Below are 25,439 nucleotides of genomic sequence, written 5' to 3'. Positions count from 1 at the left end.
TTCTCCCACCCGCAGACAATCCTGGCCTCCAACTCCCTCTCGCGATCCTGGCCCCACCCTCCTTTCTGCTCCACATGACTACCTGCCCGACAGCCTATCAGCCTTTCAGTCTGGCTGGCTGTGGGCTGGAAACAGATAAACATTGTAACTTAGGTCCGGCAGCGCCCTGGGCTCCCCATCCCCCGAGCGCCTCGTCCCCCGGGCTCCCCGTTCCCCGGGCTCCCTCTCCCCCGGGCTCCCTCTCCCCTGGGCTCCCTCTCTCCCGGGCTCCCCAGGCTCCCTCTCCCCCGGGCTCCCCCTCCCCTGGGCTCCCCTTCCCCCGGGCTCCCTCTCCCCCTGGGCTCCCCTTCCCCCGGGCTCCTTCTCCCCCTGGGCTCCCCTTCCCCCGGGCTCCCTCTCCCCCAGGCTCCCTCTCCCCCGGGCTCCCTCTCCCCCGGGCTTCCCCTCCTCCGGGCTCCCCGTCCCCCAGGCTCCCTCTCCCCCGGGCTCCCTCTACCCACGGGCTCACCTTCCCCCGGGCTCCCTCTCCCCCGGACTCCCTCTCCCCCGGGCTCCCTCTCCCCGGCTCCCCCTCCCCCAGGCTCCCTCTCCCCGGGCTCCCCCTCCCCCGGGCTCCCTCCCCCCCGGGCTCTCTCTCCCCCTGAGCTCCCCCTCCCTCGGGCTCCCCCTCCCCCAGGCTCCCCCTCCCCCGGGCTCCCCGACCCCCTGGCGCCCCGTCCCCTGGGCTCCCCCTCTCCCGGGCTCCCCGACCCCCTGGTGCCCCGTCCTCTGGGCTCCCTCTCCCCGGGCTCCCCGCCCCCCTGGGCTCCCCGTGCCCTGGGCTCCCCGTTCCCATTCTAGTCCCCCGTTCTAAGCCCGCCTCCAAGTTAAAATGCTGGCTGTTGTAATGTATTATATTGTGTTGAAACATGCAGGTACAGCAACCAATGAGGAAGGCAAATGCTATGTTGGCCTTTATTACAAGGGGGTTGGAGTATAAGAGTAAGGAAGTTTTACTACAATTGTACAGGGCCTTGGTGAGTACTGTGCACAGTTTCGGTCTCCTTATCTAAGGAAGGATATACTTGCCTTCGAGGGAGTGCAATGAAAGCTCACCAGACTGATTCCTGGGATGAGAGGGTTGTCCAAGAGAAGAGAGTGAGTCGACAAGGCCTATATTCTCTAGAGTTAAGAACAATGAGAGTTGATCTCATTCAAACATATAAAATACTTAAAGAGCTTGACAGGGTCGATGCAGGAGGATGTTTCCTCTGGCTGGGAAGTCTAGAACCAGGGGTCACAGAATAAGGGGTTGGCCTTTTAGGTCTGAAATTTCTTCACTCAGAGAGTTGTGAATTTTTGGAATTGTCTATCCCAACGGCTGTGGATGCTCAGCCGTTGAGTATATTCAAGACAGAGATCGATAGATTTTTGGACACTAAGGAATTAAGGGATTATGTCGATAGTGCAGGAAAGGAGAGTTGATTTAGAAGTTCAGCCATGATCTTATTGAATGGCGGAGCAGGCTTGAAGATAAAATTCACATGGCCTACTCCTGCTCCTATTTCATATGTTCTTATCTTATGCATTACATTGTGTTATATTGTGTTGTGTTGCCTTTAAGCAAAAGCTATGGGCCACAACAACATCCCGACTGTCATGCTCCAGAACTAGCCGCGCCTCTGGCCAAGCTGTTCCAATACAGCTACAACACTGGCATCTACCCAACAATGTGAAAAATTGTCCAGAAATGACCTGCCCACAAAATGCAGGACAAATCCAATCCGGCCAATTATCACCCCATCAGTCTACTCTCAATCATCAGCAAAGTGATGGAAAGTGTCGTCAACAGTGCTATCAAGCGACACTTACCAATAATCTGCTCACCGATGCTCAGTTTGGGTTCTGCCAGGGCCATTCGGCTCCAGACCTCATTACAGCCTTGGTCCAAACATGGACAAAAGTGCTGAATTCCAGAGGTGAGGTGAGAGTGACTGCCCTTGACATTAAGGCAGCATTTGACCAAGTGTGGCATCAAGGAGCCCTAGTAAAACTGAAGTCAATGGGAATCAGGGGGAAAACTCTCCACTGGCTGGAATCATACCCAGCACAAAGGAAGATGGTTGTGGTGGTTGGAGGCCAATCATCACAGCCCCAGGACATCGCTGCAGGAGTTCCTCAGGTCAGTGTCCTAGGCCCAACCATCTTCAGCTGCTTCATCAATAATAAGGTCAGAAGTGGGGATGTTCACTGATGACTGCACAGTGTTCAGATAATGAAGCAGTCCATGCCCACATGCAGCAAAACCTGGACGACCTGGGCTGATAAATGGCAAGTAACATTCGCACCACACAAGTGTCAGGCAATGACCATCTCCAACAAGCGAGAGTCTAATCACTGTTCCTTGACATTCAACGGCATTACCATCACCGAATCCCCCACCATCAACATCCTGGGGGTCACCATTGACCAGAAACTTAACTGGACCAGCCACATAAATACTGTAACCACAAAAGCAGATCAGAGTCTGGGTATTCTGCGGCGAGTGTCTCACCTCCTGACTCCCCAAAGCCTTTCCACCATCTACAAGGCACAAGTCAGGAGTTGCCTGGATGAGTGCAGCTCCAACAACACGCAAAAAGCTCGACACAAAGCAGCCTACTTGATTGGCACCCCATCCACCACCTTAAACATTCACTCCCTCCACCACCGGCGCACCGTGGCTGCAGTGTGTACCATCTACAAGATGCACTGCAGCAACTCACCAAGGCTTCTTCGGCAGCACCTCCCAAACCCACGACCTCTACCAATGAGAATGACAAGGATAGCAGGCGCATGGGAACACCACCTTCTCCACATTCCCCTCCAAGTCACACACCGTCCTGACTTGGAAATATATCAGAATAGTAAAAGGGGAGGTGCAAGGAGACCTGGGTGTCATGGTACATCAGTCATTGAAGGTAGGCATGCAGGTACAGCAGGCAGTGAAGAAAGCAAATGGCATGTTGGCCTTCACAGTGAGGGGATTTGAGTATAGGAATAGGGCGGTCTTACTGCAGTTTGGTGAGACCACACCTTGAGTATTGTGTACAGTTTTGGTCTCCTAATCTGAGGAAGGACGTGCTTGTTATTGAGGGAGTGTAGCGAAGGTTCACCAGACTGATTCCCGGGATGGCAGGACTGACATATGAAGAAAGACTGGATCGACTAGGCTTATACTCACTGGAATTTAGAAGAATGAGAGGGGATCTCATAGAAACTTATAAAATTCTGATGGGACTGGACAGGTTAGATGTAGGTAGAATGTTCCCATGTTGGGGATGTCCAGAACCAGGGGTCACAGTCTAAAGATAAGGGGTAAGCGATCTAGGATCGAGATGAGGAGAAACCTTTTCACCCAGAGAATTGTGAACCTGTGGAATTCTCTACCACAGAAAGTTGTTGAGTCCAGTTCGTTGGACATATTCAAAAGGGAGTTAGATGTGGCCCTTACGGCTAAAGGGATCAACGGGTATGGAGAAAAGGCGGGAGTGGGGTACTGAGGTTGCATGATCAGCCATGATCATATTGAATGGCGGTGCAGGCTTGAAGGGCCGAATGGCCTGCTCCTGCACCTATTTTCTATGTTTCTATGTTCCTTCATCATCGCTGGGTCAAAATCCTGGAACTCCCTCGCTAACAGCACTGTGGGAGCACCTTCACCACACGGACTGTAGCGGTTCAAGAAGGCGGCTCACCATCACCTTCTCAAGGGGCAATTAGGGATGGGCAATAAATACTTGCCTTGTCATTGACGGCCACATCTCAGAAACGAATAAAACAAATTGTATTGTGTTGTGTTGTATTGTAATAACAGAGAGTTGCTATCTGCAGAAATATTAACAAATGCGTTCAGGTTAGAAGGATATTTCCGTTCTTGTGATTAACTAATTTTGAAGCCTTTGGTTGGCACTGTCTCAATCTGTTGCAACTGGAAATAAGTAATTGGATGTTCTAAAGATCACAGATCTCCTGAAGATGTCAGAAAGACAGAACAGTTAATACATTATCAACAAACTTCACGTACATAGCTGCATTTTTTGAAGCTGAGATCCCATGTCTGGTTAGTAAATCTTAATTTAAAAATACTTAAATAGGGTATAATAAATCAAAAGCATTCATAACATTTTCTAGTGATCAAGGACAAAGGGGGACCAGGAATAAAGGTTCTCAATTGGGATAAAGCCAATTTTGCTGAGCTGAGAGGTGATTTAATCATAGTGGACTGGGAACGGCTACTTGATGGTAAATCAGTGTCAGAGCAGTGGGAGGCATTCAAGGAGGCGATCCTGAGGGTTCAGAGCAAGTATGTTCCCATAAAGAAAAAGGGTGGGACTAACAAATTTAGAGCCCCTTGGATGTCATAGAGAGAGAAAATATATTAAGGGGCTTAGCAGCTTTGAAAGTGGCTAAATCCCCGGCCCCGGATGAAATGTATCCCAGGCTGTTAAGAGAAGCAAAAGAGGAAATAGCAGAGGCTCTGACCATCATTTTCCAATCCTCTCTGGCTACATGTGGTGCCAGAGGACTGGAGGACTGATAATGTTGTACCTTTGTTTAAAAAGGGAGAAAGGGATAGACCGAGTAATTACAGACCAGTCAGCCTAACCTCGGTGGTGGGAAAATTATTGGAAAAAGTCCTGAGGGATAGGATAAATCTTCATTTGGAAAGCTATGGACATCAAGGACAGTCAGCATGGATTTGTTAAGGGAAGGTTGTGTCTGACTAACTTGATTGAATTTTTTGAGGAGGTAATCAGGAGGGTAGATGAGGGCAGTGCATATGATGTAGTGTATATGGATTTTTAGCAAAGCTTTTGATAAGGTCCCACATAGCAGACTGATCATGAAAGTAAAACTCCATGGGATCCAGAGCAAAGTGGTAAGTTGGATCCAAAATTGGCTCGGAGGCAGGAAGCAAAGGGTAATGGTTGATGGGTGTTTTTGTGACTGGAAGGCTGTATCCAGTGGGGTTCTGCAGGGCTCAGAGCTGGGTCCCTTGATTTTTGTGGTATATATCAATGACTTGGACTTGAATGTTGGGAGTATGATTAAGAAGTTTGCAGGTTAAACTAAAATCGGCCGTGTGGTTGATACTGAAGAAGAAAGCTGCGGACTGCAGGAAGATATCAATGTAATGATCAGGTGGGCAGAACAGGGGCAAATGGAATTCAATCCGGAGAAATGTGAGGTAATGCATTTGGGAAGGGCTAACAAGACAAGGGAATACACATTAAATGATAGGACACTGAAGTGTAGAGGAACAAAGGGACCTTGGAGTGCATGTCCACAGATCTATGAAGGTAGCAGGATAGGTAGATCAGGTGGTTAAGAAGGCATATGGAATACTTGTCTTTATTAGCCAAGGCATGGAATACAAGAGCAGGGAGGTTATGCTTGAACTGCATAAAACACTGGTTAGGCCGCAGCTAGAGTACTGTGTGCAGTTCTGGTCACCATATTACAGGAAAGCTGTGATTGCACTGGAAAGGATGCAGAGGAGATTTATAAGAATGTTTCCCGGACTGGAAAATTTTGGCGATGAGGAAAGATTGCAGATGCTGAGTCTGTTTTCTTTGGAACAGAGGAGGCTGAGCGGTGACCTGATTGAGGTGTATAAAATTATGAGGGGCCTGGATAGAGTGGATAGTAAACATAGAAACATAGAAACATAGAAAATAGGTGCAGGAGCAGGCCTTTCGGCCCTTCAAGCCTGCACCACCATTCAATATGATCATGGCTGATCATGCAACTTCAGTACCCCATTCCTGCGTTCTCTCCATACCCCTTGATCCCTTTAGCCATAAGGGCCACATCTAACTCCATTTTGAATATATCTAACAAACTGTCCTCAACAACTTTCTGTGGTAGCGAATTCCACAGGTTCACCACTCTCTGAATGAAGAAGTTTCTCCTCATCTTAGTCCTAAATGGTTTACCCCTTATCCTTAGACTGTGACCTCTGGTTCTGGACTTCCCCAACATCAGGAACATTCTTCCTGCATCTAACCTGTCCAATCCCTTCAGAATTTTTGTTTCTCTGAGATCCCCTCTCATTCTTCAAAATTCCAGTGAATATAAGCCTAGTCGATCCAGTCTTTCTTCATATGTCAGTCCTGCCATCTCGGGAATCAGTCTAGTGAACCTTCGCTGCAGTCCCTCAATAGCAAGAATGTCCTTCCTCAGATTAGGAGACCAAAACGGTACACAATATTCAGGCCTCACCAAGGTCCTGCACAACTGCAGTAAGACCACCTTGCTCCTATACTAAAATCCTCTCGTTATGAAGGCCAACATACCATTTGCCTTCTTCACTGCCTGCTGTACCTGCATGCCAACTTTCAATGACTGATGTACCATGACACCCAGGTCTCGTTGCACCTCCCCTTTTCCTAATCTTACCATTCAGATAATATTCTGCCTTCCTGTTTTTGCCATAAAAGTGGATAACCTCACATTTATCTACATTATACTGCATCTGCCATGCATTTGCCCACTCACCTAACCTGTCCAAGTCACCCTGCAGCCTCTTAGCATTCTCCTCACAGATCACACTGCCACCCAGCTTAGTGTTATCTGCAAGCTTCGAGATATTACATTCAATTCCTTCATCTCAATCATTATTGTACATTGTAAATAGCTGGGGTCCCAGCACTGAACCTTGCGGTACCCCACTAGTCACTGCCTGCCATTCTGAAAAGGACCCATTTATTCCTACTCTTTGCTTCCTGTCTGCCAACCAGTTCTCTATCCACATCAATACATTACCCCCAATACCATGTGCTTTAATTCTGCACACTATTCTCTTGTGTGGGACCTTGTCAAAAGCCTTTTGAAAGTCCAAATACACCACATCCACTGGTTCTCCCTTGTCCACTCTACTAGTTACATCCTCAAAAAATTCTAGAAGATTTGTCAAGCATGATTTCACTTTCATAAATCCATGCTGACTTGTTTCCCTTGGCAGAGGGGTCAACAACCAGGGGGAATAGATTTAAAGTAATTGGGGGGAGGTGTAGAGGGGATTTGAGGGGAAATTTCTTCATGCAGAGGGTGGTGGGGGTCTGGAACTCGCTGCCTGAAAGGGTGGTAGAGGCAGAAAGCCTCACCACATTTAAAAAATACTTGGATGTGCACTTAAAGTGGTGTAACCTACAGGGCTATGGACCAAGAGCTGGAAAGTGGGATTAGGCTGGATAGCTCTTGGTCGGCTGGTGCGGACACAATGGGCTGAAAGGGTCTCCTTCCGTGCTGTAAATTTCTCTGATTCTCTGATTCTAAAATTGCATAAAATCTCTATTTACTTTCTAAAGCTAATGAATGTTAAATAATTCTATCCACAATCTGAGCTTCAGTGTGTGAACTAGAAATGTCACATTACACCCAGCGACTATGAATGGGCAGAATCCAGCCCATAATATCTGTATATGCAAATTAATTTCAGTTGCTTTTATTTGAAATGGGAAGGGACTGGGGGACAATGTGCTTATGTAATACATGAATGTAGAAAGGGCCATTCAGCCTATAGAGCCTTATTCCTATAAACCACCATCACCAATCTACTCTATCTTGCTCTCTCCACCCTTTTCTGTTTTATCTCCCAGGAAGGTTTGCAGAAACTGTGTCTGACCCTCAAATGTAATCCAGCAGAATTGCAGAATATTTCTTTCCCCACTATTGAAGATGTGAAGATGAAGAGTATAATGTTGGAAAGTGTGAGGTCATGCACTTTGGCAAAAAAGATCAAAGAGCAAGTTATTATTTAAATGGAGAAGGATTGCAAAGTGCTGCAGTACAGCAGGACCTGGGGGTCCTTGAGCATGAAACACAAAAGGTTAGTATGCAGGTACAGCAAGTGATCAGGAAGGCAAATGGAATCTTGGTCTTTATTGCAAAGGGGATGGAGTATAAAAGCAGGGAAGTCTTGCTATAATTATACAAGGTATTGGTGAGGCCACACCTGGAATACTGTGTGCAGTTTTGATTTCCATATTTACAAAAGGATATATTTGCTTTGGAGGCAGTTCAGAGAAGGTTCACTAGGTTGATTACGGACATGATGGGGTTGACATATGAGGAAAGGTTGAATAGGTTGAGCCTCTACTCATTGGAATTCAGAAGAATGAGAGGTGATCTTATTGAAACGTATAAGATTATGAGGGGGCTTGACAAGGTGGTTGCAGAGAGGATGTTTCCACTGGTGGAGGAGACTAGAACTAGGGGGCATGATCTTAGAATAAGGGGCTGCCCATTTAAAACAGAGATGAGGAGACATTTCTTCTCTCAGAGGGTTGTAAATCTGTGGAATTCGCTGCTCAGAGAGCTGTGGAAGCTGGGACATTGAATAAATTTAAGACAGAAATAGACAGTTTCTTAAATGATAAGGAGATTATGGGTTATGGGGAGCAGGCGGGGAAGTGGAGCTGAGTCCATGATCAGATCAGCCATGATCTTATTGAATGGCGGAGCAGGCTCGAGGGGCCAAATGGCCGGCTCCTGCTCCTATTTCTTATGTTTTTATGACATGATCTCTGCGGCTGACACCTGACTTCTTTTGGGTGGGTTCATCGCCTTAGTTTGGTCACCTCGGCTCTGTGCAAAATACTTATCCCATGAAGAAAGAAGTGCCTACGGATGAGCTATTAGATGAAGTTGTGAGTGCGTTATGCTCATATCCTGAACTAGTGTCTGCCATTGTCCTTGGTCCATCCTTATACTTTATTTAACAAGCCACACTTAACAGGTTTTAACAGGAAGCACTCAACACCCCAGGCAGAATGAGCTCATGTTAGTCAGAGGTCGTCATAGAGATAAAGTGATGAGCAGAATTAAATATCCATTTTGTACCTTTTAAAAGCTCTTACAAATCCCTGAATATTCCTATTATTTGTGTGTAATTTGTTTGGTTATTATGTTAGCCTTTGTTTAGGGGTAACACTCTAGTCCCTGAGTCAGAAGGTTGCGGGTTCAAGCCCCACTCCAAAACCTTGAGCACGTAACCTAGGCTGACACTCCAGTGCGGTACTGTCTGACATTAAACCACCCTCTCAGGTGGACGGAAAAGATGTCACGGCACTATTTTGAAGCAGACCAAGGGAGTTCTCCCCAGTGTCCTGGTCAACCTATATTCCTCAACCAACATTATTAAAATGGATTATCTGGTCATGGTCTCATTGGTGTTTGTGGGACCTTGCTGTGCGCAGATTGGCTGCCGTGTTTCCCTAGATTGCAACAGTGACTACGCTTCAAAAACACTTCATTGGACGTGCTGAGGTTGTGAATGGCGCAGTACAGATAGGAGTCTTGTCTTCCTTGAATGTGACTGACTCATTTTCACCAACAACGTTTTGTTGACCTTTGACTCCGGTAGGATATGAATTGTTCGCAGCATGTTGTGAATCTATCCGTTACTCAGCACTGAGATAGAGTTACATACATTGTGTAAATACACTGTTAGCAGATGAACAATGTAAAAATGACCCCATTACTGTTCATTTACAGTACCAGTCCTCATTTCTTAGCTCCATTTGGGTGCCTTTGATCTTTTGTGTGCCGTCTGTGTATAGAAATTAATGTTCAAAAGGAAAACAGGTTTCACTGATGTAGACGTATCTTTGAGTGTGAATTATATTTTATTTCAGATTTCAATATGATGGCTGAATAGGGCTGTTGTTACTGATACTGAGAACATCTGTAGACTTCTTTGAATTAGAGTCTTTGGGGTAACAAAGGGCACTTACACACACCACTGTAGGCCGGCAAACCTCGTCCCAAGTGCCCAAAGTCCAGTGAATCAAATGACTTTCATCAAAGTTAATCTCAACTAAAAAGCTCTCTTTGATGGAATTAACACTTCAAAACTCCTCATTAGTATCACACACCGCCCCCTCATCTGTTCAATTTGTCCCATTCTGACCTCTCTGCTCATTGCCTGCTACACTGTTCTAGTGAAGCGCATCGAGATTTCTGTCTCAGTTTAATGTTACCCACACCAGGATTATTCAGAAATGCCAGTTGAAGAGGGTTCATAACAGGGTGATTGAAGTCTGCAGTCGGCAGGTTGGTGCTGCGCTGGCACACTCTGTAGTACTACAATTGTTATCTTGCTTCTACGTTAAGTTACTTGGCTCAGTGGTAGGCCTCGTACCTCTAAGTTAGGTGGTCATAGGTTCAAGTTCCACTGCAGAACTTGAGTCCATAACTTAGGCTGAGGTATAGAATCATAAAATCATAGAAATTTACAGCACAGAAGGAGGAAATTTGGCCCATTGTGTCCGCGCTGGCCGACAAAGAGCTATTCAGCCGAATCCCACTTTCCAGCTCTTGGTCCGTAGCCCTGTAGGTTATGGCACTTCAGGTGCACATCAAGTACTTTTTAAATGTGGTGCGGGTTTCTGCCTCTACCACCCTTTCAGGCAGTGAGTTCCAGACCCCCACCATCTTCTGAGTGAAGAAATTTCCCCTCAAATCCCCTCTAATCCGCCTACCAATTACTTTAAATCTATGCCCCCTGGTTGTTGAGCCCTCTAAGGGAAATAGGTCCATCCTATCCACTCTATCTAGGCCCCTCATAATTTTATACACCTCAATAAGGTCTTCTCTCAGCCTCCTCTGTTCCAAAGAAAATAACCCCAGCCTATCCAATCTTTCCTCATAGCTAAAATTCTCCAGTCCAGGCAACATCCTCGTAAATCTCCTCTGTACCCTCTCTAGTGCAATCACATCTTTCTTGTAATGCGGTGACCAGAACTGCACGCAGTACTCTAGCTGTGGCCGAACTGGTGTTTTATACAGTTCAAGTATAACCTCTCTGCTCTTGTATTTTATGTCTCGGCTAATAAAGGCAAGTATTCCCTATGCCTTCTTAAACACCTTATCTACCTGGCCTGCTACCTTCAGGCATCGTGATCAGTCTGCCATGTGGGACCTTCTCGAAAGCCTCTAAGGTCCCTTTGTTCCTCTACACTTCTCAGTGTCCTACCATTTAATGTGTATTCCCTTGTCTTGTTAGCCCTCCCCAAGTGCATTACCTCACACTTCTCCGGATTGAATTCCATTTGCCACTGTTCTGCCCACCTGACCAGTGCATTGATATCTTCCTGCAGTCTACAGCTTTCTTATTTATTATCAACCACATGGCCAGTTTTTGTATCATCTGCAAACTTCTTAATCATACCCCCTACATTCAAGTCTAAATCATTGATATATACCACAAAAAGCAAGGGACCTAATACTGAGCCCCGAGGAACCCCCTGGAAATGGCCTTCCAGTCACAGAAACACCCATCGACCCTTTGCTTCCTGCCTTTGACCCAATGTTGGACTGAACTTGTCACTTTGCCCTGGATCGCTTGGACTTTTACTTTTGTGATCAGTCTGCCATGTGGGACCTTATCAAAAGCTTTGCTAAAATCCATATACACCACATCAAATGCACTACCCTCATCCACCCTCCTGGTTACCTCCTCAAAAAATTCAATCAAGTTAGTCAGACATGACCTTCCCTTAACAAATCCATGCTGACTGTCCCTGATTAATCAGTGTCTTTCTAAATGAAGATTTATCCTGTCCATCAGGATTTTTTCCAATAATTTTCCCACCACTGAGGTTGGGCTGACTGGCCTGTAATTAATCGGTCTATTCCTTTCTCCCTTTTTAATCAAATATACCACATTAGCAGTCCTCCAGTCCTCTGGCACCACACCTGAGGATTGGAAAATGATGGTCAGAGCCTCTGCTATTTCCTCTCTTGCTTCTCTTAACAGCCTGGGATACATTTCATTTGGGCCTGGGGATTTATCCATTTTCAAAGATGCTAAACCCCTTTAATACTTCCTCTCTCATTATGTTTATTTTATCTAATATTTCATACTCCTCCTCGATAGCAATGTCTGCATCGCCCCTCTCTTTTGTGAAAACAGACGCAAAGTATTCATCAAGAACCATACCCAGGTCTTCCGCCTCCACACACCGATTACCTTTATGGTCTCCAATAGGCCCTACTCTTTTTTTAGTTATCCTCTTGTTCTTAACGTATTTATAAAATATCTTTGGGGTTTCCTTGATTTTGCTTGGCAAAATGTTTTCATGCTCTCTCTTTGCTTCCTAATTTCCTTTTTAATTTCACCCCTGCACTTTCTGTACTCCTCTCGGGTTTCTGCAGTATTGAGCCCTCGATATTAATCCTGCCACGTATGCCCCTTGACATGCAATGTAGTACTGAAAGGGTGGGACCTTTTTGATGAGACATTAAACCAAGACCCCATCTGCTTGCCCAGATGGATATAAAAGGTCCCGTGACATTGTTTTTTAAGAGCAAGGAATTCTCCTGGTGTCTTGGCCACTATTCATCCCTCAACCAACATCACTAAAAATAGATTAACCATTTATTTCGGAATTGGAAACATAATTTCGGCTGCCCTCTCAAGGGAACTTAAAAGATCCCATGGCACTATTTTGACGAAGAGGAAGGGAGTTATCCCTGGTGTCCTGACCAATATTTATTCCACAATCAACATTGAAAAGAGAGATTATCTGGTCGTTATCACATTGCTGTTTGTGGGAGCTTGCTGTGCGCAAGTTGGCTGTCGTATTTCTCACATTATAACAGTGACTACACTTCAAAAGTATTTCATTGGCTGTAAAGCACTTTGGGACGTCCTGAGGTTGTGAAGGGCGCTATAGAAATGCAAGTCTTTACATTAGTCCATTAGTCTCTTTCTATTAGCCCTGTCCCACCCCTTCATAATTTGAACACTTCCATCAAATCTCCCTATGACACGTTGTGTTTTAATGAGAACAGTCCCATTTACCCTGCATAGGTCTGATTAAAAACCTTCTGACATCTTGATGGTTATCCTGCACAAGGAAATAGCTCATGTCCATTTCAGACTGAAAAGAGCAGGGTTGGGATTTTGCCAATTTAACATTATTTATCTATAGCTAGTCACTAAGAATGGTTTGTAATTAAGTTTATTAGAAAAAGAACTTGAGAATAAAAAGAACTTGAAAGTAAAGCAGCTCTTCATGCTGTTCCTCCTTGTCGAACAGGCTCATTAAGAATGATTGATCGTGAGAATATTTCAAGATCAAAACGCCTGCTAGTTTTCCCAATACACACTGCACCATATGAAATTACTCAGTCACAAGACCTTTCTAAAGGTCTCACATGATGTTGGTTAATTATGACTGAATGAATTGTTAGTTTTGAACCAATGATTAGATCTGTAAACAAGCTTCTACATGCAGCAAAGTTTTGTTGCTTCAAGAAATTCTTAATGCAAGTATTGTCTAGAATTACATGCTGTACCCTCATAAAGTTGTACTGTAATATAGCGCTGCCTGTCAGTGGGGGGAATGGTTCAGCAAGCACCGAGAATGGGGAGGAAGGAGAGCTGAGACCAGCATAGTGCGGAAACAGGGCAACTGGGGAGGGGGGGTAGTGATACTGAGAATAAATTCATCTCAGGTTGGGATGATCTTCTTTCAAATGTAGGGGGTGAATTGGGTCTTTGCCAGTAGCGCAAAGCAGGAGGTCTTCTTCTTCTTAGGTAGTCCCCCAGAGTCGAGGATGACTTGCTTCCATACTGATGAGTTCTAAGGTGACTGATGAGACCAGTGTGGGATCTACAATCTCTGTCACAGGTGGGGCAGACAGTGGTTGGAGGGACGGGTGGGTGGGGGGCTAGGGTTGCCATGCGCTCCTTCCACTGTTTGTAACTTGGCTTCTGCGTGCTCCCGGCGAAGAGACTCGAGGTGTTCAGCGCCTTCCCGGATGCTCCGCCTCCACTTAGGGCGGTCTTGGGCCAGGGATTCCCAGGTGTCAGTGGGGATGTTGCACTTTTTCAAGGAGGCTTTGAGGGTGTCCTTGAAGCGTTTTCTCTGCCCTCCTGGGACTCATTGGCCATGTAGGAGCTCGGAGTAGAGCGCTTGTTTCGGGAGTCTAGTATCGGGCATGCAGACAGTGTGGCCCGTCCATCGGAGCTGATTGAGTGTGGTCAATACCTCGATGCTGGGGCTGTTGGCCTGAGAGAGAACACATGTTGGTGCTCCTATCCTGCCAATGGATTTGCAGGATTTTGCGGAGGCAGCATTGGTGGTAGTTCTCCAGTGATTTTGAGGTGCCTGCTGTACATAGTTCATGTCGCTGAAGCATATAGGAGGGCGGGTATCACTATCGACAACCCGCTTTACACCCTGCATGAATAGGAAGTCAAGCGGGTGTAAAACAGACTGTTGATATGCTATCGCCTGTTTTGCTTTACCGTCAAAGACCAATTTCAGCCCCACAGAAACTCAGAGGAGATACGAGAAAGACAAGATAAAAACCACAACCTAGAACAACAACAACTTGCATTTATATAGCGCCTTTAATGTAGTAATACGTCCCAAGGTGCTCCACAGGAGCATTATCAAACAAAATTTGACACAGGGCCACATAAGGAAAAATGAGGATAGGTGACCAAAGCTTAGTAAAGGAGGCCGATGACAAGCTGAGGAGGGAAAGGCACAGAGGTTTAGGGAGAGCATTCCAGAGTTAGGGTCATGATGGTTCAACATCGATTAATTTACTGAGAACCATTGTTGGGAACTTTCTCAGAGGAACAGAGGAAATCCCCAGGATATGTTTTCCTGTAGTCCCTGGCAACTTGTCTCATTATTTCCACATTTATCATGAAAACTGCCTCTGTAACTTGCTCCTGCTGTAATTACGCCCTCTCAGTATCACTATCCCGCCCTCCCCAGTTGTCCTATTTCCACACTATGCTGGTCTCAGCTCTCCTTCCTCACCATTCTCGGTGCTTTTTGAACCACTGACAGGCAGCACTATCTTACAGTAGAACTTTATGAGACTACAGCATGTAACTCTAGACAATGCTGGCATTAAGAATTTTTTAAAGCAATGAATCTTCATTGCATGCAGAGCCTTGTTTACAAATCTAATCATTGGTTTAAAACCAGCAATTCATTCATTATAATTCCCTATCTAACAGCACTGTGGGAGCACCTTCACCACACGGACTGCAGCCGTTCAAGAAGGCAGCTCACCTTCTCAAGGGCAATTAGGGACGGGCAATAAATGCTGGCCTTACCAGTGATGCCCACATCCCAGGAACAAATAAAAAATATAACATAAGGACAGAATGTATAATGTTACAATAGGATTTCCTGCATTCTGCTCTCACTGTACCATATTGCTTTTAACCTGTCCTTTCGATAAGTAAAGCATGTTGACTACAATCAATTAATGAAACTGTTAGATGGCCAAAAGCTTCTTAAAGCAACATTACCATTCTGCTACCTATTTCCTCAATCCTTGGGATGCACCTCCCGTTAGCGTCCCTGTGGCGCAAATGCGTTTGCGACCGGGCGCAGTGATGACATTGACTTCAGCCATATTGGATTTAGCGGTGGTGCCACAGCGTTGCACCCCGATCTCCTGCGCCTGGAAATGGTGATGTCATCGCCGTGTGCATGGCTCAGTTTCACGGCTTTCAAAGGTTACTGCCCCCAAAATGAATTTCTCTCCCTTTAGCTTTTTTTTTAAACTCATATTGTTATAATCCAACTTTAAGTAACATCTGCTTATTTAAAAAAAAAGCTGAAACAACCTTTATGTGACACAGTCAGCTTCAAACCTTTCAGATTGACTCTCGATATGCAGGACACCATGTTACAATTTCTCACGGGAGGCAGGGACGGGAGATTTTCTCGCCGATTCTCCCAAACGGAGCCTGTGCCCAGAAAGAAGAAAGAATTTGCATTTCTATAGCTCTTTCCGCAACCTCAGGTCATCCCAAAGCGCAAAGAGGAATTTTCCCAGATTTTTTTCCCTAATTGGCCTGGGTTTTTATCTGGTTTTTGTTATGTATTGTCCAGGTACATTAAATGTATAAGTACAATGGTGCGCCACAGAGGGCGCTGTGGTGGGAGATGGGAGACCTGAAAGTACCTGCAGGACAGAGTATAAAAGGCTGTGCACCACACCTGGGAGGCACTCTGGAGTTGCACAATAAAGGACTAAGGTCACAGCAGTTACCACAACACCAGACTGTGTGGAATCAGTGATTTGAGTGCTACATACATCACATTGGCAACGAGGACATGGACGAGCTTCACTCAACCATGGCTACTCTGGGCTTGTTAAAGGATTTTACGGTGGACAATGATTGGGAGGCCTTTACGCAAAGGCTCGAGTACTACTTTACGGTAAACGACCTGACGGGGAGCACGGACGCGATGAGAGATAAGCGTACGGCGATATTACTTTCCAGTTGTGGCGATGAGGTTTACTGTCTCGTCAGGGATTTGCTGGCACCCGCGAGCGCCAGGGACAAGTCATATGAAGAGCTGGTCGAACTCATTCGTGACCAACTGAAACCGAAGGAGAGCATCTTCACGGCCAGGCACAAATTCTACCATCACTGCAGACCTGAGGGCCAGGATGTCACCAAATATGCTGCGGACCTCAGGAGACTCGCGGCGCCATGTGATTTTGGCACACACCTTGACAAGGCGTTGCAGGACGTTTTTGTTATGGGGATTGGCCATGAGGGTCTCCTTCACAAGCTGCTGTCCACGGAACCTACAGTCACCCTGAAGCAAGCCATCACCATCAGCAGGGCATTTATGACCTCGACTTGCAGCACCAAGCAGATGATGCACACAGTCTTGAACCCGGCAGGCACTGTCCATAGGATAGTGCCCACCATGGACAAAACTGCAGAACTTGGCTCTGCCGGGGCAGCGAGCACGGACCTCGGGGTCCTGGAACTCAGAGTCCGCCGAGGGGAGCTAATCGAATAGCACCATGCTGGCGCTGTGGAGGAAGCCATGGGGCTCACCGGTGCAGGTTTGTGGAGTATACCTGCAATACCTGCCACATGAAAGGCCACCTTCAGCGTATGTGTAAAAGAAATCTGACTCACTGCGTGGCTGAATAGATGCTAGAGGATCCCAGTGAGGAGCAGGCAGAAGAAGATGAGGCGTTTGGACTGTATACGTGTACCGACGATTCGCCCCCAGTGATTATGGAAGTCAAGATTAACGGAGTCCCAGTGAGTATGGAAGCAGACACTGGATCGGGTCCGTCGTTGATGAGTCAGGAAACTTTTGATAAACTGTGGGTCAAACCAGCTGCACAACCTAAGCTGGTCCCGGTCATGGCGAAGTTGCGTACCTACACCAAGGAACTGATACCCATTCTTGGCAGAGCAGATGTGCAGGTATCTCATGGGGGCGAGACGCATGGTTTACCTTTGTGGGTCATTGCAGGCGATGGGCCGACGCTTCTCGACAGGAGGTGGATGGGGAAGGTCCGTGGGAGCTGGAAAGACTTCATTCGTCCACAGATTGCTGTCCCTCGGGTTCCCAAAGAGCAGCGCCAACCGAGCTGGAGGAGAAAGAAGCAGTTCATTGGCAGTCTAAATCCCCACGCAGACGAGCAGACCCGGGAAGAGCAGTTTGGTCGGTGCGGGTCGATCACTGGGGTGCGGGCCGACGACACGCTGCGGGCGATGAGTGAGAGGTCCATCAATGGCCGACAAATCCGGGGGACCCACGCAGAGGAAAAGTCGGGCGGCGGTCGCGGCTACAGTGGTGACGGCTATGGCGGCTGCAGGAGAGGCGGCTATGGCAGCCCCAGGAGAGGCGGCTATGGCGGCCACAGGAGGGGCGGCAGTTGTGAGGACAGCGACAGGAGCGGAGGCTACAGCGGTGGCGGAGGCTACGGTGGCGGCTGGTGTGACTCGGGAGAACGCGAGCCAGAGTGGCGGATGCAGCAGCAATTACGGAGGCCGCTCTCACAGGGAATATGACTGATCGAGTCCAGGGAACCACTTCTGCCAGAGTCAGGATGAAGTTGTTCTTGGCCGTTTTTCTCCTTTCTTTCTTCTTTGTTCCTTCTGTTCCTTCTTCGCCAGCGAGCTCAAGATGGTGGCGAGCCTCGTGGCAGCAGAGCTCTGCAGAGAAAGGCAAGCAGAGCAACTAAAATGGCAGCGCTCAGTGGAAGCCTCGTGGGAAACACAACATGGCATCTTAAAAGGGAAATGCACCCGGGAGTCTTAAAAGGGCCTTACACCGTTGGCGGTCCCCACAGAGAGATATTTGTAAGGCAAGAGCGAGTCTAAATGAGCAATGTGAATGTAGGATGACGGATTTATGATAAGAGTTAATATTTTAATGCTGAATGGTTACTGTGTTTAAAATAATGGATATGAATTACGAAAAGAGTTAATACCACCGAGGTACAAGTAAAAGGGTAATGGATCCGGACTAACATGACCAATGGACTAATGTGATTTTCGATTTATGTGATTCATGCAATGGTTCAGCGGCTGCAGATGAGCTGCCAAGGCGATTACTTTCTGAGAACAGAGGTAACACACCAGTTGCGATACCCTGTCTCAGTGCAGCCATTACCTCGGGCAAAAAGGGGCTGTTTACCGCCACCATACCTCACCCCGAGGAGCTGGGATTAAATAATTCTTCAGTGTACCTGCAGCCTTTTGACATAACATCTGTACCACATATTATATGTACCATACAAATGTACTGTCTATGTATACCTGCTTTCTGTTGGAGGTTATGCTTGTGTACTTTATCACCCATGTAGGAACTGCAAACACCACATGTTTGCACTGGATCGCAAGCATAATCTCCACATGGGGGAGAAGAGGGAAGTGGATGGTCATGGACACACACTCACAAATCAACCAGGACGAACAAGGCCGAGGTTAGCGGCAATGGCTTTTGGAACTGGGGGGGGGGAGTGAGATGTTATGAATTGTCCAGGTACATTAAATGTATAAGTACAATGGTGCACCACAAAGGGCGCTGTGGTGAGAGACCTGAAAGTACCTGCAAGACAGAGTATAAAAGGCTGCTCACCACACATGAAGGGCGCTCTGGAGTTACACAATAAAGGACTGAGGTCACAGCAGTTACTACAACACCAGACTGTGTAGAGTCAGTGATTTGAGTGCTACATACATCACAGTTTTTTGCCTCTCCCAGGAGATTGCAGGGCTCGGGGTGAGGAAAACTCTGCTGTGTGGCATCATAGGTAAGGCAGATAAGTGATTGTGGGCAAAGTTTTTCATTTAAGTTAACATATAGCATATAACTATAATACTAAAAACTAACCTTTATTTGTTTAACTAATTTAATAAACTATATAGGGTAAATACTTGATTAACGCTAAACTAATTAATTAAATAAAATAATGGGAGAACAGGAGATGTGGGAGCTTCTGGATGTTTTGATCCAGGGTGACTACATCTGCGGGAAGAGTCTGTGGCTCGACAAACTTCGGCTCCGAGTTGAGGAACAGGAATCCGAGCTGCAGACATTGCGAGACATCGGGGAGCGGGAAAGTTACCTGGACCTTTTGCTCCAGGAGGCAGCCACACCCTCTAGATTAAATACTTTATAATTGACACGTGGTCAGAGGCAGGAGAATGTGACTGCGAGTGAAGCAGGAACCGGGGATCCAGGAGGTAGTATTGCAGGAGCCTCACTCTCTGCACTTGTCCAATAGATTTGAGGTTCTTGCAATCCTTGTGGACAAGTGTGCAGACTGCGGGGGTGGATGAGCAGACTGACCAAGGCACCGTGGTGTAGAAAGCCATTCAAGTGCGGGGAGTAAAGAGGCAGGTGGTTGTAATAGGGGACAGTATAGTTAGGGAGATAGATAAGGTTCTCTGCAGCCAAGAGCGTGGATCCCGAAGGCTGTGTTGCCTACCCGGTGCCAGGGTAAAGGACATCTCCTTCGGGCTGGAGAAGAACTTGGGGGAGGATCCTGTTGTCATGGTACACAGAGGTACCAATGTCATAGGTAGGACTAAGAAAGAGGTTCTGCTGAGAGAGTTTGAGCAACTAGGGACTAAATTGAAAAGCAGAACCACAAAGGTAATAATCTCTGGATTATTATCCGAGCCACGAGCAAATTGGCATGGGGTCAATAGAATCAGGGAGATGAGTGCGTGGCTCAGAGGCTGGTGTGGGAGAAGTGGGTTTCGATTCGGGGGGCACTGGCACCAAATAAGGTAGACGAATTAACGGATACGATATAGTTGTAATTTCAGACACATGGTTGCAGGGTGACCAGGGTTGGGAACTGAATATCCAAGGATATTCGATATTTGGGAAGGACAGGCAAAAAGGAAGAGGGGACGTTGTTAGTAAAGGATGAAATCAGAGCAATAGTGAGAAAAGATACTGGCTCAGAAAATCAAGATGTAGAATCAGTCTGGGTGGAGCACCAAGGGGCAGAAAACATTAGTGGGAGTTGTCTATAGGCCTCCAAACAGTAGTGGTAATGTAGGTGCGGCATCAAACAGGAAATTAGAGATGTATGTTGTTATGTATGTAACTATGTAATACTTGCCACCAGAGGGCGCGACTGTTGGGAGTCCTAATGGTCACCTGCACACACACGTGCAGGGGCAGTATAAAAGGTTGGCTGCCATGTTGTTTAGGCACTCTGGGGTTGTAATAAAGAAGATTAAGGTCACACTAAGTTTAGCTCACAGTACTCAGCCTCGTGGAGTTCTTCTATACACAATAATTGGCGATGAAAAACAGAATATGAACCTTCACGCAACCATGGTTGTCGTTGGAATATTAGAGAGATTTGTAGAGGGTGATGATTGGGAAGCCTTCATCGAGTGTCTCGACCAGTACTTCGTGGCCAATGAGCTGGAAGGAGTCACTAACGTGGCCAAGCGCGGGGCGGTTCTCCTCATCGTCTGTGGGCCTAAAATATACAGCCTCATCAAGAATCTGCTCGCACCGACACACCAACGAATACAGAGTTGTGCACGCTGGATCGGGACCACCTCAAGCCGAAGGAGAGTATCCTCATGGCCAGATACTGTTTTTACACACACCATCGCTCCGGGGGCCAGGACGTGGTGGATTATATCGCCGACCTGAGACACCTCGCAGGACCTTGCGATTTTGGAGCTGCGTTGGGGCAAATGCTGCGGGACTTTGTCGTGGTGGGCATCAGCCACGAGGTCATTCTTCGAAAGCTGCCGAAACCCTGGACTTGAGCAGGGCCATCGCGATCGCCCAGGCATGCATGGCCACGGAGGATAACACCAAACAGATATCTTCTCAACATCGAAGCTCACCGGCAAGTACTGTGCATAAAATGATGTCGCTAGCAGGCAGAACTGCATATGGCAGGGCCTACACGTCTGCGGCTGCAAGACCTGTGATGACTCCGAGTCTGCCATCGGGGGTGAATGTGAATCCATTAGCACCGTGTTGGCGCCGCGGGGATAATCATCAGGCCCATCAATGTCGATTTAAGCACTATGTGTGCAAAGGCTGCGCAATGATGGGGCACCCCCAGTGAATGTGCAAATGTGCTGCGACATAGGATGAGGATGATCGATCTGGCGCGGATCACGCAGCATAGGCAACTCAACCCGAGGAAGAAGTGTATGGGGTACATACCTTCATCACCAAGAGCCCTCCTATAATGCTGAAAGTCAAATTAAATGGAGTTCCAGTATCCATGGAGTTGGACACGGGTGCGAGTCAGTCAATAATGAGCCTAAAGGCTTTCGAGAAACTGTGGGGCAATAAAGCACAAAAGCCCAAACTGAGCCCGATTTAATGCAAAGCTGCGTATCTACACCAAAGAGCTCATACCAGTCATTGGAGGTGCGGCAGTGAAGGTAGCGTATGATGGAGCTGTGCATGACCTATCATTGTGAATTGTTCCAGGCAATGGCCCAACACTGTTCAGCAGAAGCTGGCTAGAAAAGATAAGATGGAATTGGAACGACATCAAAGCACTATCTTCAGTGGCTGACGCCTCGTGTGCTCAAATGCTGAGCAAGTTTCCCTCACTATTCAAATCAGGCATCGGCAACTACACAGGTGCCAAGGTACAGATCCATCGAGGCCCCGGGCGGTTCCGTACATGATGAGGGAGAAAGTCGAGATCGACCTGGACTCCAACGTGAAGGAATCATATCGCCAGTCAAGTTCAACGAGTGGGCCAGTCCAATTGTTCCAGTGTTGAAAAGCGATGGCACGGTCAGAATCTGCAGAGTCTACAAGGTAACAATTAACCGAGTCTCACTATAGGACCAGTACCCACTGCCCAAGGCGGATGACCTGTTCGCAACGTTAGCAGGGGGGAAGTCATTCACCAAGTTGGACCTAACCTCCACCTACATGACACAGGAGCTGGCTAAATCTTCGAAAAGACTGACGTGCATCAACACACACAAAGGACTGTTTATATACCACAGGTGCTCTTTCGGGATTCACTCGGCTGCAGCCATTTTCCAGAGAAACATGGAGAATTTGCTGAAATCTGTTCCACGCATTATTGTGTTTCAAGACAACATCCTGATCACTGGTCGTGACACCATCGAACGTCTACACAACCTGGAAGAGGTTCTAAGTCACCTAGACAGGGTGGGACTCGGGCTGAAACGCTCCAAGTGTGTTTTCCTGGCACCAGAAGTCGAATTTTTGAGGAGAAAGATTGCAACAGACGGCATCAGGCCCACGGACTGAAAGACAGAGGCCATCAAGAATGCACCCAGACCACAGAATGTGACGGAGCTGCGTTCGTTCCTGGGACTCCTCAACTATCGGTAACTTTCTACCCGGGTTGTGCATGTTGTTAGAGCCTTTGCACATGTTGCTACGTAAGGGTGATGACTGGGTTTGGGGCAAATCTCAAGACACGGCCTTTGAGAAGGCCAGGAACCTGCTATGTTCAAAAAAGTTACTTGTACACTATGGCCCACGTAAACGTTTAGTGCTAGCGCGTGACGGATGGCTCCCTGCAGACCCGCTTGTCTTGCATTCTGCTCAGTTACCGGACCCGACCCCACTTGCTCACCGGGGATCCCCCGGCAGGATTGTTAATGAAGAGGGTCCTCAAAACCAGGCTTTCCCTAGTCCACCCGGATCTTAATGATCACATGGAAACCCGGCGACACCGGCAGAACATGCACCATGATCGCGCGGCTGTTTCACGTGACATTGATGTTAACAACCCTGTGTTTGTCCTGAATTATGGTCATGGTCCCAAGTGGGTTGCTGGCACTGTTTTGGCCAAGGAAGGAAATAGGGTATTTATAATCAAACTGTTAAATGGCCAAACGTGTAGAAAGCATTTAGATCAGACCAACTCACCCATGCCAGGGTTTGAACTTAGACGATCAACCAGGACGAAGGGCTCCGGATCGCCTCAACTTGTAAATAACTTGTACCGAAGACTTTGGGGGGGGAGTGATGTTATGTATGTAAACATGTAATACTTGCCACCAGAGGGCGCGACTGTTGGAGTCCTAATGGTCACCTGCACACACGTGCAGGGCCAGTATAAAAGGTTGGCTGCCATGTTGTTTAGGCACTCTGGAGTTGTAATAAAGAAGACTACGGTCACACTAAGTTTAGCTCACAGTACTCAGCCTCATGGAGCTCTTCTATACACAACACATGTAACAAGAGTAAATACAGTAATCAAAGGTAACTTTAATCTACATATAGACTGGCCAAACCAAATTAGTAATAATACTGTGGAAAATGAATTCCTGGAATGTGTACGAGATGGTTTTTTAGACCAGTATGTTGAGGAGCCTACAAGGGAACAGGCTATCCTAGATTGGGTATTGTGCAATGAGAACGGGTTCATTAATAGTCTTGTTTTATAGGGTCCTTTAGTAAAGAGTGACCATAACATGATTGATTTCTTTATTAAGATGGAAATTGAAGAAGTCCAATCGGAAACGCGGGTCGTAAATCTAAGCAAAGGAAACTGCGAAGTTATGAGGAATGAATTGGCTATGATAGATTGGGAAGATTCATTAAAAGGCATGATGGTGGATAGGCAATGGCAAACATTTAAGGAACGAATGCATGAATTGCAAGTCATACATTCCTTTCCGGTGCAAAAATGCAAAAGGAAACTTGACCCAAACATGACTAACAAAAGAAATTAAGGATAGTATTAGATCCAAAGAGGAGTCATACAAAGTTGCCAGGAAAAGTAGCAAGCCTGAGGATTGGGAGCAGTTTAGAATTCAGCAAAAAAGGACCAAGAGATTGATTAAGAGGGGAAAAATAGAGTATGAGAGTAAACTTGCAAGGGACATAAAAACCGACTGCAAAAGTTTCTACAAGTATGTAAAAAGAAAAAGATTAGTGAAGACAAATGTAGGTCCTTTACAGTCAGAAACGGAAGAATTTATAATGGGGAACAAGGAAATGACAAAACAATTAAATAAATACTTTGGTTCTGTCTTCATGGAAGAGGACACAAATAACGTCCCAGAAATGCTAGGGAACCAAGGGTCTGGTGAGCAAGAGGAAATGATTATTAGTAAGAAAATAGTGCTGGAGAAACTAATGGGACTGAAAGCCGATAAATCCCCAGGGCCTAATAATCTGTATCCCAGAATACTAAAAGAGGTAGCCATGGAGACAGTGGATGCATTGGGTGTCATCTTCCAAAATTCTACAGATTATGGAACAGTTCCTGCAGATTAGAGGGTGGCAAATGTAACCCCATTATTTAAAAAAGAGGGAGAGAGAAAACATGGAACTATAGATGGGTTAGTCTAACATCAGTAGTAGGGAAAATGCTAGAGTCTATTATAAAGGATGTGATAATGGGGCACTTAGATAGTATCAACGGGATTAAACAAAGTCAACATGGATTTATGAAAGGAAAATCGTGTTTGACAAACCTACTGGAGTTTTTTGAGGATGTAATTGATAGAATAGATAAGGGAGAACCAGTGGATGTAGTATATTTGGATTTTCAGAAGGCCTTTGATAAAGTCGCAGATAAGAGATTAGTGTGCAAAATTAAAGCACATAGGATTGGGGGTAATATAGACACATAGAAACATAGTCATTTACAGCACAAAAGGAGGCCATTTCGGCCCATTGTGTCCACGCCGGCCGACAAAGAGTAGCACGGCCCTTGGTCAGCAGCCCTAACGGTTATATATAAACCTATGAACAATGACGAAAAGGCAAAGAGCACCCAGCCCAACCAGTCCGCCTCACACAACTGCGACACCCCATTTACTAAAACATTCTACACTCCACCCCAACCGGAGCCATGTGATCTCCTGGGAGAGGCAAAAACCAGATAAAAATCCAGGGCAATTTCGGGAGAAAAAATCTGGGAAAATTCCTCTCCAATCCATCCAGGTGATCGAAACAAGTCCAGGAGATCACCCTGGCCGTATTCTATTCCCTGCAGTACTTACCATTATATCTGCGCCGTCCAACAAAAGTTCATCCAGTCTAACCCCAATTACCAGCTCTAGGTCCATAACCCTGCAGATTACGGCACTTTAAGTGCCCATCCAACCATCTCTTAAAAGTGGTGAGGGTTTCTGCATCCACCACTCTTCCAGGCAGCGAGTTCCAAATCCC

This window comes from Pristiophorus japonicus, chromosome 13 (genome assembly GCF_044704955.1).
Source record: "Pristiophorus japonicus isolate sPriJap1 chromosome 13, sPriJap1.hap1, whole genome shotgun sequence".
NCBI lineage: Eukaryota > Metazoa > Chordata > Chondrichthyes > Pristiophoridae > Pristiophorus > Pristiophorus japonicus.
Note: the sequence above shows the minus strand (reverse complement) of the source record.